Source organism: Acomys russatus, chromosome 24 (assembly GCF_903995435.1).
Source record: "Acomys russatus chromosome 24, mAcoRus1.1, whole genome shotgun sequence".
NCBI classification, from domain to species: Eukaryota; Metazoa; Chordata; class Mammalia; order Rodentia; family Muridae; genus Acomys; species Acomys russatus.
Window position 1 is genome coordinate 18,793,960 of NC_067160.1, and position 16,413 is coordinate 18,810,372.

A 16,413-nucleotide genomic window follows, 5' to 3' on the forward strand; every position below is an offset into this window, starting at 1 on the left:
GAATCAGCAACTGCAATTGAACATAGTGAAAAAGGTTTATGTTTATCTCTTTGCTCCTACTTGAAATGTCACAACTGTATATTGGATTTTCATTTATGTTCGTACATTCCACAGTCATTTTACTGTCCAACGTACTTGTTTTAAAATACACTTTGAGGCAACTTTCACCCTGAAGAACAAATAGTGTATTAAGACAATTTTATCTCCCACTAGGCAGATAGTGCAGTAAAAACACAAGGACTTGCAACCCCTTCCAGATTGATGTGTAGAGCTGTCAAATCCAGAAGCCAGTGTGACTGAGTCACAGACTGCAAATGACTTTTTCTTTCAACCACCAATGTATTGGCACTTTCAGGCAGACTTTCTAGAGCAGATATTTAACTCTCATCAGTTTGTAGTAAAATTAACAAAGAAGCAAACCTGAACCTAGATAATTTTTTGTGTGTGTGTGAGGGGAAAGCCAGATAGGCTTTTGGGGCTCTTTGAATTCTTGGCAGGCTTGGAGATATCTAGAAATGTCATGAAAAGTGACAAAAGAAGACTCTTCCTACTCAGCAACTCACATGCATCTGGTACAGGTGGCTGAGATGATGAATGGAAATCACCATAGACTGTGGAGACAATGACGTGTGGGACTCTAGGTGGCATTAGATGGACTTTGATTGATGTTGAGGTATGTTGAGATTTGGGAGATGCCAGGCTGGGGTGAATGAGTTCTGTACATAGTTCGACACATATGGGTGGGGAACAGACAGTGGGCTCTGATAGGTTGGAAATACATTCCTCTTCAATGTCTACTTTCTTTCTGATTCCCGTATTTATTTCTTATTATCCAATATGGCAAACAATCTCATGTAACTGAAGACCTGACAGGAAGTGATTATCCTGTGTTATTAACCAGCTGACTGGTCAAGGACATTTTTAGGCCAGGGTTGGTTCCCAAAGCCTTAGAGATTTTAAATGAGGAAAACATTAAAGATTAAGTCAAACTAGAAACTGAGTTCTGAAAGTGTGAACAAAGCTGATGGCTACACCATGTTTCTCATTCAGCAGGGACAAATCTTATATCCGTCACTTGAAAACGCTCCTTTGTTCTGGCTATAGGGCATTGTGGTGTTAGCGGTATCTTAAAGCTGAAAAACAAAAGGTGCCTTGTCCTGGTCAGTGAACTTCTGGCCTGGACTAAATCACAGTGATTTAACTTCCTGTTACCTGGCAGAGATACAAAGGGTTAGCGGTTGCTCACGGGACAGCCTTACCCCTGCACTCAATCAAGCAGCCTGCAAAGAACATGTGTCTGCCCTACCCTTGGCCAAGCATGAATGAACACACAACCTAGAAGCGAAAAGGTGCTTAAATAAAAGGCATTAAGGGGGAAGTGCCAAGCATTGCTTCCATGTAAACTACACAGTGAACTTAAAGACACTGAGGTTCTTCTAGATACTGTTCTGCCAGGGAGAGTGCCCTGTGCTATGTGTTTGAACATATGTTCCATCAGCTACCACCTGGGAATAATATTATATATCCTATGAAAATGGTGTAACTGTTAATTAGACAAACTACACATATCCAGTGTCTTTATCAGTGGCCTATGTACATTTGGCCATAACTAATTTTTTGTGATACTAGTTTTTGGTGACACTGTAAATCTTAAAAAAGAAGAAGATACTCTGGAGCAGGGTGTGTTCTCCCAGTTGTTTTAAAATTATGTTTACTGTTACCTCTTAAGCTCAGTCATGGGCATTCCTGTCTCAAGCTGGGGCCAGCAGAAGCCAGTCTAGAAACTGAAGTAGATAAGTAGATTCTCGGCAAAGACAAAGAAGAGGAAGGGGATCAGGTAAGGGTAGTGATGCTAACCCACAATGATTCATGTTTGGGAACAAAGAATAGGCAAAAATTTGGGAGGTAATCATGCAAGACCGACAAAGATGCTCAGTATTGTCTAAGTAGTTGGAAGCACAAAAGACTAAGCTATCGCTGAAGGCTGAAGACTCTTATCTGGGATGAGCACCATGGATAGCTCCATGGAAACCCATTTCTTCTTTCCTGAAAGGAAGGCAATGGAAGATTATCCAACTGATACTTATGGTGCCTTACAGAACTAAAATCTACTAATGCATACTTGACCTTCAATATCAGGGTAATGTTTTTTTATCCATTTAATATTTCCAGTTATAGTCAAGGGATGAGACATTTGGATATATTTGGAATGATATATCTGAATTGGTTCCCCCTTCTACAAAACAACACCCACTGATATCTTAGTTGGTTTGACTTAGGTGTGGGATTCGGAACTTATTTATGGTTTCCTCAGCAAGGTCTCCATGTCTCTCTCATACTACTGTGCTTCTGGAATTTAAAACTGCCTGGGCCAAGTGTGATGCCTAGTAGGTAAAGTTATGACTGTGCACAAGTACTCTAGCTACGTTTTTCTAAATCCCCATAGATCTAGTTTATTATACTGTCTAACCACAGTAGTGTTAAGTGTCCATAAAGAGATGGTAATAAATTTTTCCATATATTTTCATAGTGTTGAGGAAGTCATTCCTTTCCTCACAGTTTCTATTTTTCTGAAAAAAAAAAAAAATAAATATAGGGACTGAGTTAAAAGTTGAGGAGAACTTCCAGTATACGGGAGAAAATGCCATGGAGTATTTGATATAAAATTAGTTTATGAAATGTAGAATGGCTAAGAGGCAGGATGTCATAATATAGGGCAGCAATATGGGCTAAAATACCTTCCTTAGACAGACAGGCTCTGAACTAGAGAAATTATCCTGGAAAAGTTAATGCTTTCCTGAGTAGCTTCTCCATACCGTGGGCCAAGAAATTTTCACTGTTACTTCTGAAAAATTAAACTGGGACTCTACAGTGGTCATATTACTCAGCAAGCAGGTAGAATAAGCTTTGTGTCTGAAGAAACATTGATTTCCAAAATGGGGTTGTTGGAGCCATGTGGGTCTCTGACACCATTTAAGAATGTGTGGTGTTCACTCTTCTACATAGCCTACCTGAGATTTACATTCCTTCTTATATCTCAACCAAAATAACATCACAAACAGACTTCAGAAACATCTAGATTCCAGCTGTTTTCAGTCTAGTAAAGATATTTGCAAAAATATAAGAAAGTCATCTAATTTGCATTGGACAATGTTGTTACTTTTTCTTTAAAATGTGCTGTTTATTTGAAAAGAAATCAATTAAATGATTCTTAAAATTATTTAAAGCTAATGGTATTAACTTTTTCAGATTTATTTTCTAATGTGCTAAGTATTAATAAAAACCTAGCTTGCATACTAAAAATGGTCCCTGAGGTTTTCAAACTGAGGGTAAAGGGTCCAGATTGGAAGAGTACTATTACTGAGGATGATGAATTTAAATTCTCTGAATAAATAATGAGACACTTAATAACAGTAAATCTAACAAAGCATTGGTTCCTAATTTCACAGAAGTTATTTTGTCAGGGAGCTAGCTATAAAGGCTAATACTCTCCAGGTTTTTAGGCTATTTATTTGGTATGGTTTGAACAAATAGGAACGTAATGCCTACTTTTCAGAGTTCTGAATCCCTTCACCATACATTGGGTTTGAGCTTTGAGTGAGACTTGACAGGCAATCAATAACAACGGGTGCCACACCATTCACCTTCACTTTACCCTCTATAGTAACCCAAGGAACACAGAGAGTGTAGTGCACACACACACACACACACACACACACACACACACACACACACACACACTTGAACTTAGTGCATAAAACTTGAGACAAACACAGAGGAGATCCACTGTTGATACTGGTGTGAAATATTACATTTTGAAATATCATCTCTGTATTGCTGGTTGAAATTTCATCAGTTAGATGTACAAAGTGTGAAAATGTCCCTTGGTATTTCATTGGTGTGTGATTTACCGGAAACAGTAAACAGCACAGCTGAGCTTCATGTTTGCAGCAAACATATTTATGAGTATAGGCCAATCTCAAAACAGTGGGATAGCTGAGACGAACTCCAAGATAAACCTGTAAAAATCAATCTAGACTGGCAGTACTCTCAAATGAAATATTAAAATAAACAAAATGTTGATTTGTACTTAATGTTTTGCATACAGTTTTAAGGAACAGAATTTTAAAATGAGAAGAGGACACATTATTTGAAATCCTGAGCGGTTGGTACAGTTTCAGTGTTAGTTCTCACATTAAGCTAAATGATGGGCCTGTCCCCAAGCAGTAGCTCTGACCTTCTGTGCTCACTAAGACCTAGAAAGAGCAGATTTCTCCATATAAAGTCTGGAAATGTCCTTTTTTAAAAGTCTAATATGTCTCTGTGTTACAGTGCATTGGGGGTACATTTTAAACTATATTTGCTATGAATTTTAAAAATAACTCACTCTAGCAGAGCAGATCATCATGGAGCAATGAGTGCTCATGAGGGATACTGGGCAAAGGACACTGGGATTACCTTCATTGAGAATTCATGTATTGCAAGCAAGTAGAGAATTTTTGCCATTACTTTTTTTTTTTTTTTTTGATTTTTCAATAAAATATTTTTACACCTGTATCTCTGTATTATTTTATCCTTATTGTTAAAAAATAATTATTATTTTAATTGTACATATTTGTGAGGTATTGTGATTTCATACATGGACTTAATAAGCACTTATCAATTAAGATATTTAGCATTTAAATCTCCTTCAATAATTAAAAAGAATTTGCAAGACTATCTTGGAAAGAGCTGACATAGAGTAAAAACAGTCATACTGTTGACATAAATTTAACTTTACTATTTCTCTGTTTCAGTAAAATTTATGCGACTTGGCTAAGGAATTTCAGCATTTACTACTTGGTTTTGTAGAACTCTAAACATTCTGCCATCAAGAATCTCAGTGGAGGACAGTGGAACAAAAACCTGTCAAAGACAGTGTTGAATCAGACCCATCAGCGGATAGCTTGTCTACCATACTGCTGCATTTTAACCCACCAATTATTATGTAAAATTCTAGCTCCATGACACCAAGGATTTGCAAGAGTCATGAACTCTTTGTGATTATAAAAAGCTGGAATCTTCATTAAAGGACACAGAAAGCTAATTAAAAGCTAATTAAAAGGAACGTAGATTTTTGAATATTTGACATTCTCTACTTACTAAATACATCTGGAATGCTGAAAACTGTGGTCAATGCCAGGTCAAAGACATTAAGAGTTTCTCCTGGGGCAGTTCTAGCCTTTTGGCTTAGTTTGAAGAGTCATTTATTTATATAACTCACAGTCTTCTGACATCAAATCAAGAGAAGAAAAAAATCAGCTTATAATATATGCATAGATACATTAAGTCTACAGGATCTGAGTAAGAAATGCTCGGCTACAAATGGAATTTATATTTACATTGCAGTGCAGTGAGACAGCCCGGATGGTAGGCTCTGATCATTATACACAGATGCTAAGTAAACAGGAACGAGTTCTACAATTATCACTTTAGAAAACTAATTAGTTGACTCCTTTATCCTCTTTACACAAAACAGATTTCTCTGAGAACAAAAGCAATAGAGACAGCACTCCAGCCAAGGGTAAGATTTTTGGAAAGGAAACAATAGAAATGAATACAAACATATGACTGATCATTAGGACAAGGTTGCTGGCAAATGAGCCTTCCCTGAAGATGATTTCTCCAAAAGTGAGATTCTGTCCTTCCCTCTTGCAACCATTACTTTCCTATTAGACTGAGTTTTATCTACTACAGGACTAGCCCTGCCCAGGTAGAGAGCCACTGCTGCTTAATGGCCAGTGTGTGCCTGGAGCCTAAGGCAGCTGACAGTCCCTCAGATGTGTCAGCCACAGTGAGACTGCTGAGATCTACCTGGCTTTCTTCTCGCCAGAGTTGAACATTTCTTATTTTGCACATTGCCTTTCTTTACTTGGGTTCCTTCTTGTTCCCACAGGTTGAGCAGCTAGAAACCATGGCATTGCTCTGCATTTCTTAAAGCGTTCATGATTTTCTCTGACAGGGAGAGAATACTGAGTGATACTACTACTGTCTGCTCCTGCCTTGTTTGTGAATGAAGAGAGTTTTCCGTAACAGGACATGATCAAAAGCAAAGGGAACATGAATTACAAAATCGCACAACTCTGCATAAAGCCTGATAAGTTTCCTGCCACTGTCCTCTGCTCCTCTTGATACAAGTACGAACTGCAGTTATATACCAAAACTTCCTGGATGTATTAAATAAATTGTCTGTAACTATGTATTTGCTGTGGCCCATAAACTAAATTGTCTGTAGCAGAGTACACTTTCAATGATGAATAACATCTCTGTGACTTTTTTTTTTTTTTTGCCAGAGAGTGAGAGCGAGTGCAGAGACAGAGCAGAGTGAGACACGGAGAGACATAGCCATAGAGGAGACATGGCTATATCATGAAACACTAATCCTATCGGATGAGTCATGCTGAGGATTTCAGTACATCTTCCAAGTAGGTGATGCTTTCTGACTGAGGGCAACTTCTAGGACAGTATCCTAGAGCCAAGAGTGCAGGCCGGTGCTAGCACACCTGCATAACCTGTTGGAATATTGGGTTTGTTCTCTCAAAGCACAAAACAAATAAACAACACGGTATCGAACAAGGCTCTGCATTTTTCAGAAAGCCTTGTATGATATTTTCACTCAAAAATTATTGTATGGAAGAGTGGGGGGATAGAAGGGCACAGAGCGTTCAGGAGCCCCTCCCCAGGGAGACCATCAAGGCTGGTGGATTTGGACCCAGGGGGCCCTGCACAAACTGATGCACCAGCCAAGGACAATGCATGCAGAGAACCTAGATCCCCTCTTCAGATGTAGCCAATGGACAATTCATTTTCCATGGGGGAAGGGGGAGTGGGGACTGCCTCTGACATGAACTCTGGTGCCCAAGATTTGATCATTTCCCCCTGGAGGGGAGGCCCTGTGGGTACATAGAAGAAGGAGATGCAGGCTATTCTGATGAGAACTGATAGGCTGTGGTCAGATGGTGGGAGCGGAGGCCCCCGCTAATAGAGGTCAAAGGTAGGAGATTAGAGTGGAAACGGGAGGGAAAGTGGGAACAGGAAGATAGGAACAAGCATATAACAATCAGGATGTAATGTGAATACATTATAATAAATGAAAAAATTAAGACAAATACTCAATAATTTTTACAAGGATGGTAAATTTCCAGCAGCACTGCCGTTGTAACTGGATGACTCACAGGAGAAGTCAAGCCATGAATTAACAGGGCGGTCATGTTCTTTCAGCTAGAATGTTTCCTTGGTATCTATGCAAGTCTTTAGCCATCTTCTTCCTGGTGAACACTGAACTGAAGTCTATTTCATGGCTGTCTTGCAAGCTCTATGTCTCTGCTCTTCTTTTGTTATTGTTGTTGTTGTTGTTATTTTGAGACAGGGTCTCTTTATGTAGCCCTGACTGTCCTAGAACTTGCTATGCTGACAAAGCTGGCTTTGAACTCATAGCGCTCTTTATGTCTCTGCCTCCTGAGTGCTGGGATTGATGACATGCCCACTATACCTGGCTTTCTGTTATTCTAAAGTAAATGTTGCTTATTGGAAGTTACTGAATTTGGTGCCATGTCCAATCATCCAACCACAAATAGAGGACAATCCCCTCTGTGCAGATGTTTACCATGACATAGGTGAGGCATCCAGATGACCGATGTGGCCACTGGTGTCTCCACAACATACCCTTTACTAGAAAATACTAAGCTGATAACAACAGTTAATCCCAAACCTTAAAACGGAGAAAAACAAATAACCAATTTGCCATTTAGCTACTTCTGAGAAAAACCTTTGATTACATATTTACCTGCTAGTGTAACATGTTTAACTTGTAAACAAGAGTTCGTAGTGCGCTACTGGTGGGGTTCAGAGCATCATACCCTCAAATGACACGTAGGTCATGAATGAGATACTCTGTTTTTCCCACCCTAGTCCTCTCTTGAAACCAGCCACTGACTCTTGGAAAGCATCTCTCACCGTCCTTCTCTATTTGCTAGGAGTCTTTAAATGATGGTGCCTGGTCCATTATAGAAGAATATACAAGAAACAGCTGAGCAAATAGGTTTACGAGCCACCTCCACCTGTTGCCAGCAAACTGCACCCTTCATTCCCTAACCAGACACTGTTCACAGAACAGCATCACAGTGCCATTTCTTCAGCCTCTCCTTCCTGAGGGCTCCCAAGTCGCCCGAAACGTACAGTGAGAAAACGGCTAATCTCTCGGTATAAGGATCTCAGCCATGAACCTAGCGATGGGCCATGAAACATACTACTTTTCTCTCTTAACCAAAATGCAATTGACTGCAAACTCCAGTGTTGATGCTGTAAGACATGGTCTATTAAGAAGAATTCAACATATGTAGAAAGACTAATATATTTCTATGTCAGCTCTGTCCTGGAAAATAAGGACAGATTTAATTGTTGCCTGAGTCACAGGGAAGAGAAGAAACGGAACTTACTGCTGGTTGCTTATGAATCAAGCTGGATAAATCCTATCTCCAAAGTGTTTGTCTACATCCGATACAGTGCTCACAGGAAGAGATCCTTATGTCTGGTTGAGGAAGCTCCTGCTGCTCCTGTGATTTGTTCTATATGCTTTGTGTCTTGATGTTTCGCTTTGCCCAGAATGGAAACAAATAGATACCCTCTTTATCTCAACACACGTACCTGCACCTGATTTTATATTGAAGAGGCCTTTAATAGGCAAGAAACTCATTGAAAAGACTGTATCAGACAATTTTAAAAAGGAGACATATGACCACTCCCTAACATGCTAGGATGATCTCACCAATAATCACAGAAACGAAAATGGACACAAAAGGAAAAACTTTTTTAACCTTTATATTGCATAGAAGATAGATACAGTTTGGTGGTGAAGTTGAAGTGAAGCTAATACCCTTACATGTGACTGGCAAAGAATTAATTATGGCTTTTGAATAATATTGTCCAAAAAATACCAAGATTCACACAAATATTCAGGCATAGATTTAAAAATCCTATTTTTGTACAGTTATGTTAAATATAGAAAAAGGCAGAGAATCTTAATCACAAATGTCCATTTCAGATGTTGATTTTAATACAGAAAGAAACTTAAATATCACTCAGTAGCAAAGATACTAAATTATGCCAGCAGAACTGGGGTGTTGACATGCACCTGTAGTCTAAGGACCCAGCTACTAGGAAAACTGAGGAAAGATTACCAGAGCCCAGAAGCTTGACACCAGCCTGAACAATACAGCAAGAGTTCCTTCTCAAAATTTATTATTCAAGAACCTCACAGAATATCTTATTGCAATAAAAAATGAGTAGTCGGGAGGATAAGTGTGGCAGCAAAAAAGAATACTTTCAGCAATTTAGCTAGAAAGGTCAACACAGAAATCCTATATATCAATATGAGCCCAGTTATACACATGTGAACAAATGTATATACATGTGAAAACATGCTTAAAATAGAAAACAAATAATTAGTTTGGTAGGATGGTGGAATTATATGTTTCTGTAAATATTTTCCAAATATACTATAATATTTTTGTGCATTTTATAAATGATTACCATATTAATACATTGTATCTCCCATTTCAAATAACTTCCCCTCTTGTAAGATAACTTTAACATTTTCCTAATTCACATATCCAATCTGGAATATGTACGTGTTCTTGTATCATAGTTATTATTGAACTTGTAGTAAGTTCATAATCTATAAAGTGATTTTTGTCATAGATTTTAGAAATCAGCATTAAGAGCATAATGGATCCTGGCTTGTGACTAATATTTTGAGAACCTATACTCACTTTCCTCTCCTGTTAACAATCTGACAATCAAAGTTCGTCTGAACTCCTCCAAGGATTACTCATCAGGTATTTTCTCTTTTTTTAAATTTTAACTTATTAGAATTTATTCAGATTACATCCTGATTGTTATCCCCTGGCTTGTTGCTTCTCATTCCCACTCTCCCTCCCTCTTTTACCCTATTCCTCTCTCCTGGAACTCTGACAGAAGGGGGCCTCTTCCCCAGCCATATGACTATGCTCCATGTCCAAGCTCTCCCAAGGAAGCACAGGGTAATCCAATTTGCTAGAGATTTAGTTCAGTACAGTGAGCTAATGACAGGAGGGGCAGGGGAGAGACAGGATGTAAGACTAAACAAGCAAATGCATTTCAAGAAGAGGGCACTTGAGATTGGGCTTCTTAGAGGTGATGCTGACCTTTCTCCCCCAAGGCTGTTGGCTGGCTGTCTACTGGGAAGCTCAGCCTGTGGGATGCTCCTGGAAGGTGGTGCCACTTATTGAATCCCACGTTATTCTTGTTCTCATTTCTTCTTCCAGGACCTATCACATATGAGTTTGTACTTTGGAAGCTACCAGGTGACCACTGTGGTTAACCATCCTGTTGCATTAGAGGTTTTCAGGCAAATACAAATAGAGGTTATATGGAGGAGGCATTTTACTTACTTAGTTACTGTCTGTTTTTCTACCTTTTATGAGGTTTGGATTGAGATTTGCAAATAAATGCACATTGAGTAGAGGAAACCTCAGCTACTCAGAGAAGAGACAGACCTGGAAGGCTTAAAGAGTGAGGGATGAAAATTATAAACATAAAAATAGACTGAACACAGTAAGACTAGCAAATTTCATTATGCACCCAAAGAAATAGTGAATTACTGTTTGTACTTATCAGACAGGAATAGTCTATTTGAAAATAATAATAGCAACTTCTGTTTTGGGAAAAATAACGAGTGACAGAATATTAGCCCCTAATCAAAATCATATTTGGTGTAGCAGGCATATTTCTCATGTACTTTTGTCAGTCTCAGTTTCTTTTCATTAACTCAGAGGACCTTTATGTACCCCTTTTGTCACCTTTATTGCCATTAATTCTCTTATTCATTATACATATATTTAATCAATATCACTAATATCATGCATTGGGGCTAGGATTTCTATAATAAGTCAAAGGAAATAAGACTTAGAGGTATTTGATCCCACAATGAAAATAAGAGAGTGACTTAATAGCATTTACTGGTGTCATGTACAGACTGGGTGGTTTGAAAGAGTATCTTTGAGGAGGTGATGTGTAAGTTGAGTGATGACTGACAAGGCCCAATTCAATTTTGGAGGCATTGGTAGGATACTATTCCTAGAGGAATTACCACTTAAGGCTCTGGGATGGGAATGAACTGGAAGAATTCAAGGGCCAGAATTAAGGTGAGTAATGTGGAGAACAAAATCAAGGTGAAGATAAGTAAAAGCAAAATAAATGAGGGACACAGGAACCTCATCACGCAGGGTACTGTACCGAGGCCAGTCCCCTGGAGGTTATTCAGAACGCAGCAGGAAACACTGAGATGTTTTGCACACGTCCATTAAAATAGAGATCATTGTCGTTAGAGACAAGATGAAGGTGAGGAGAGAGGGTGTGAGGCTATTGACTTAATCCAAGTTAAAAGATGCCGGCATCTTGGACCAGAATGGCAGATTCACAAGACACATCCATCAGCGGTGAGTTGGCTGATTTGATAGGGTGTGGAATAAAGGAGAAAGAGAAGAGGCAAGGATGATCAAGTTAAATATATTTAAAGTGTCAACAAAAGTACACCCCATGATGCTAAAACAAATGGAAACCAGAGACGCACTTGAAATTCCAGTACAGTGATTGCTGCATCGCTTTTAACCTGTTATTTTGTCTGTAGCCAAGCGGGCAGACTTGTCCACGAGGAAGAAGCTCAGTCAAGACTCCAAGATAAACAGCCTGTCCCAAGAGACATGGAGCAACATCTGCACAGACACTTCCTCAGCCCCTTTGCGATCTTATGGGTAGTTCTAGGGTGTAAGGAAGGACTTCCCTCCTAAAAAGCCTTGCTTTCTTCACTTAAAAAAAAGATTTTTGAATCCAACTCTTCTAATCATAAATTTCAGTTTCTAAATATCCCAGTGGCTTTACGCTAGGGCTCTAAGTATCGAAGTCATAAACTATAAGTAAGCTATTCTCATTAAAGGACACAATGCAGGCAAGCTATTTTTTCTTTCATTCTTAAAATCACTAGCAATTAATGTTGGTTTTGTTTGAACAGTGAGTTTACTCTTTCTATCTTGGAGGTAAACTATTTTCCTTAGAATTATATTAACCCCAATTAGCTTTTTCCCCTTTACTCTAATACAGAATTTTTTGCTGCTACAAAGTCAACTCTCAATAGAAGACACATCACATATATACACACAAATATATGTGTATATATATATCTGTGTATATAATGCATACACACATATACATAGCAAGCAGTTATCATTACTGAGCGTGTTCTTTGGCGACACTTTGCGCTGTGATGAGAAGTTTTGCGTATCACCTTATTTACTCAGAGAAGTGATGGATATAGTTATCTCCTTTCGTAGGTGAGCTAACAGGATCTTAGCATACTATAGAGCAAGGGTGGCAGCTGAATTTTGCCTTGTACCCTAGGAAATGAAGCAAACATGCTTGTTTCTTGCTGCAAGGCCTAACTAAGTTGATATGATATGTGAAAATCACTTACCACCACACAGTGCGTGGCCAGCAGCTGCTCTGGAAGCATCGTGATGTCAGACATCCCTGTGCCTTTTGTGCTGTTTAATGCTGTGGCTTTTTCTAAAATTCGAAAATCATTCAGACCGTTGCCCACCCCCCTCAAGTTTTCTCTCACAGCGGAATATAGCTAACTATACAAATATTAACACAGTTTCATCATAGTCAAAAGCAACATGACGCCCAGAGCCCAAAGGCTCTGCTAGAATCAAGGCTTATACCCCACCTGTGGCCGCTTGCCTGTTGTTTAAGCCAAGCCTCCTCCTCTTTCTTTCTCACCTCATCCAGAATTCAGCAGAAGCCAACAGGGAGCTGAGCTCAGAATCTGTAATCTGGTTATTCGTTTTTAATTTTCCTTGGAAAGGCTGAAGCTCTCTGGTAGACCCTGGATGACACCTGGCTTGTTTTCCTCCCCGCCTTTGGCAACATGCTGCTCTTGGCTGGCTCCTGGCACGGATACCCTTTTATTTTGTTTCTTAAGTACACATTACCAGGTACTTTGCCCTGCTGATTAGGACCAGCCTGTACTGTTTGGACTAACGGGAAGGGAAAAAAAAAAAAAAAAAAAAAAAAAAAAAAAAGCAGGAGCCGTGACAGGAGGGAAAAAAGTAAAATGAAGAAAAAATATGAAGAAAAAAGTTTTTTTTCCCAAGGTTTCAGGCCCCAGATTTTGCAGGATTCTCTAAATATCAAAGTTACATAAATAATTCTCTTCATGTTCATGTAACTGAAGGGGAAAGTATATTTTAGCCCACAATTTACAGTATATGTTTCTACCTTCTTGGGAGGATAAAGGAAAGGTTTTTTTTTTCATACTGGTCTGGGGATAAATCTCTCTCTTGTAGACACTAGCAAAAGGAAAAGGTGTGAGAAGCAGGGGCCATCTATGTGCTTTCTGTTTGTAAGGCTAGTGCTGCAGCTAAGCTGTAGTCAGAGGCGACAAGGCACTTCTACAGGAAACAATGAGATGTTTCACTTTCTCTAGGTTTTCCCCTGAGCCATGGGCGAGGGGTGCAAATCAGGTGGGGGTGGGAGTTAGCTTACCTGAGTTAGCAGCACTGTCATTCACCAGGAGTGGCTTGTTGTAGGTATATTCCTTCTGTCTTTTCACTAATTTCATGAAATATGGCTGTGGACTCTGTTTTTTATTGGTTGGATTGGATTAGCTACAATGTAATAACTAAGGAAAAGGAGGCAGTTACATCTTAGTGAGGTGTAGTGTAGAGCAGAGACAGAGTGTGGGATGGTGAGAAAATTCATAAATGTAACAAATTGTGAAGATGTGAAAGTGTAAAAATAGAGCCTGGGTACAAGGCTAGCTGGGTACAAGCATGCTCCCAATTGTAATGCCTGAAACAACAAAAAAAAAGGAGGGGGTCTGGGGAAACCTACCCTATATCTGACATTTGTACTATTTTCACTGATACTTCAGGGAATCAGATCATTATCTAAAGATCATCAATGAATTTTAATCTTACTTCACAAGTATAATACAGATATAATTAGTTCTAGGTGCTGTGGTAGCAGAATACTGCTTCCACAAACATATTCATATCCTAAACCCTGGATCCTGTTGATATGTTAGGTTACAAGTCAAGAAAGATGAAATGTTGTGGCAGAACATGTATTGTTAAGCATGCAGCCTTCTATGTTCCCTCTTGCACATGGAAGAGGGAGATGAAGCTACACAGAGAGAGAGAGAGAGAAGAAGAGGCTCTGAGTAATGCTATGGGAGGGGATCCATGCCATCTCTTTCTGGTTTTCAAAGGCACAAGTCAAGCAGCAATGTGGGCTGCAACTAGAAAGGCATGAAAACCACAGACTGCATACTCTGACACACACTGTAGAAAGAGATTCATCATCATTTTAGCCCAGTGAGACTCATGCTGGGCTTTTAAACTTTGATACAATAAAACTGTAAAATATTGTAAGCAACTTACCACTAATAGAATCAAAGTACATTAGACTTTTACCTCAAAATGCAGTGATCCAAACATCAGCAATCTCCATCCTGTCTGTGACTCTGGAGCCTGGCAGGGTTTGAGCAGTTGCATGCACCATCAGCTTAGGTGTTTCTTTGGGGCATAGGAAGTCTCCCCTCAAGAGGGACCATTCCCGGGGCTGAGAAGTGTGTTCTATGTGCCCGGTGGGAGGTCAGCTGGGAGGCTTCTTGTACTTCCTCATAGTAGTACAGGCTAGTAGTCAGATCAAGGATGCCAAGGCAACAAGGGGAAAGAACAAGGCAGAAGTGCATGACCTTGTTACAGTGCACACTAGGAATGCAGTCATGCTCAGCTGCTGAATTTGTGGTTCGGACAACAACAAAACACATTTCCAGCAGTAATTCCCCCATCACCTAGTGATGCAACAGTATAGAGAGGTACATATGGCCCATGGAATCTTCTACATATATGATTTGTTGGTGTATGTATGACTTTATGATAATGTATCATTTTACAGTAAGGTCCTTCTATCTAGAAAGTATTCTGTTAAGAACTATGGTGAGTCATCTTAGCAGCAGCCTCTACACTTCATCATAACTCCATCTCCTGATCTCATCATTTTCTCTCATACTTGATTTAATCTCAGGTTGTTTTCTTCATCATGGACCTTAAATATAAAATACCCATGGCTAATCTTTCCAGTAAGAGGCCATGCCAAGTGATTGACCTGGACACAAAATCAAGAGCAATTATGGATAATGAAGGCAGGAATTCAGTGTTGGGAGCTTCTCCCAAGTCGGGAGTGTTCCACTCCAGCACAGCTGTGGTCCTGAATTATGAGAACTGAGTGACGGAATCTGTTGATCTACATTGCTGAAGACAATGATACTCAAACAAATTGGGGGAAGATGTGACATACAGCTTGTCTCATATAAAAACCATACGCATCACCATGGCAGTCACAACCAAAGAAAAATATTTTTATTCAGTGTTGTAAAGCAAGTGTGGGTGCGCCATGATACACAAAATACCATTACTTCTGTGTGGTCTGAATGATGCAGAGTGGTTTGTACCTAATGTAATGGTAATAGCTCTATATGAAGGTGTTATTATTAGATCAGCTGAAGGAGTTTATTAAATCCTAAACACTAATCATGGGAGAACATTTCTTTCCAAGACACCTCTTCAAAAGTCTTGGGGGTGATGGTGGATAAAGAAAGTCCTGATACCAACAACTTTGCCATGTGATTGCACTTGAAGACCTCCCAGTGAGTCAAGACACGATGAGGGAGACAATGATGCTGATGACTCTGGCATTGTGCAGCCCCCTGCTAATGTAGGTATTTGTAACCAAGGCTGGACCAAAAAAAAAAAAAAAAAAAAAGTAAAGAATAATAAAAAAATTAGAGTAAAAAAAACACATAGTATTAAAACAAAACAAAACAAAACAAAAAAAAGTACTTTAAAGCACTGATAAAGTAAAAGTTAAAGTAAGATAAGGCTAAGGTTAATTTATTTAGAGCTTTTGAATCTACAGCAGTGTGGAGTAATGCCCTGGACCCCTATAGCCTCCCAATCTGTCACTGACGCAGCCAGAGCAACTTCCATGAGGACTAGTTTTTGTACCTTTTACACTGTATTTTTCCTGTAACCTTTCATATCTTTTTTCTGAGACAAGGTTTTTCTCTGTAGCCATGGACTTGCTTTGTAGACCAGGCTGGCCTTGAGCTCACAGCAATCTGCTTGCCACGGCATCTAACTTTGTGTAAACATGCTAGGTATTGTTCATACTATCACAGAATTTCCTATCAGTACATTTCTAAATGCATTGCTGCTTTTTAGTTAATTAATTAATTAATTAATTAACTCACTTTACATCCTGATTGTAGCCCTC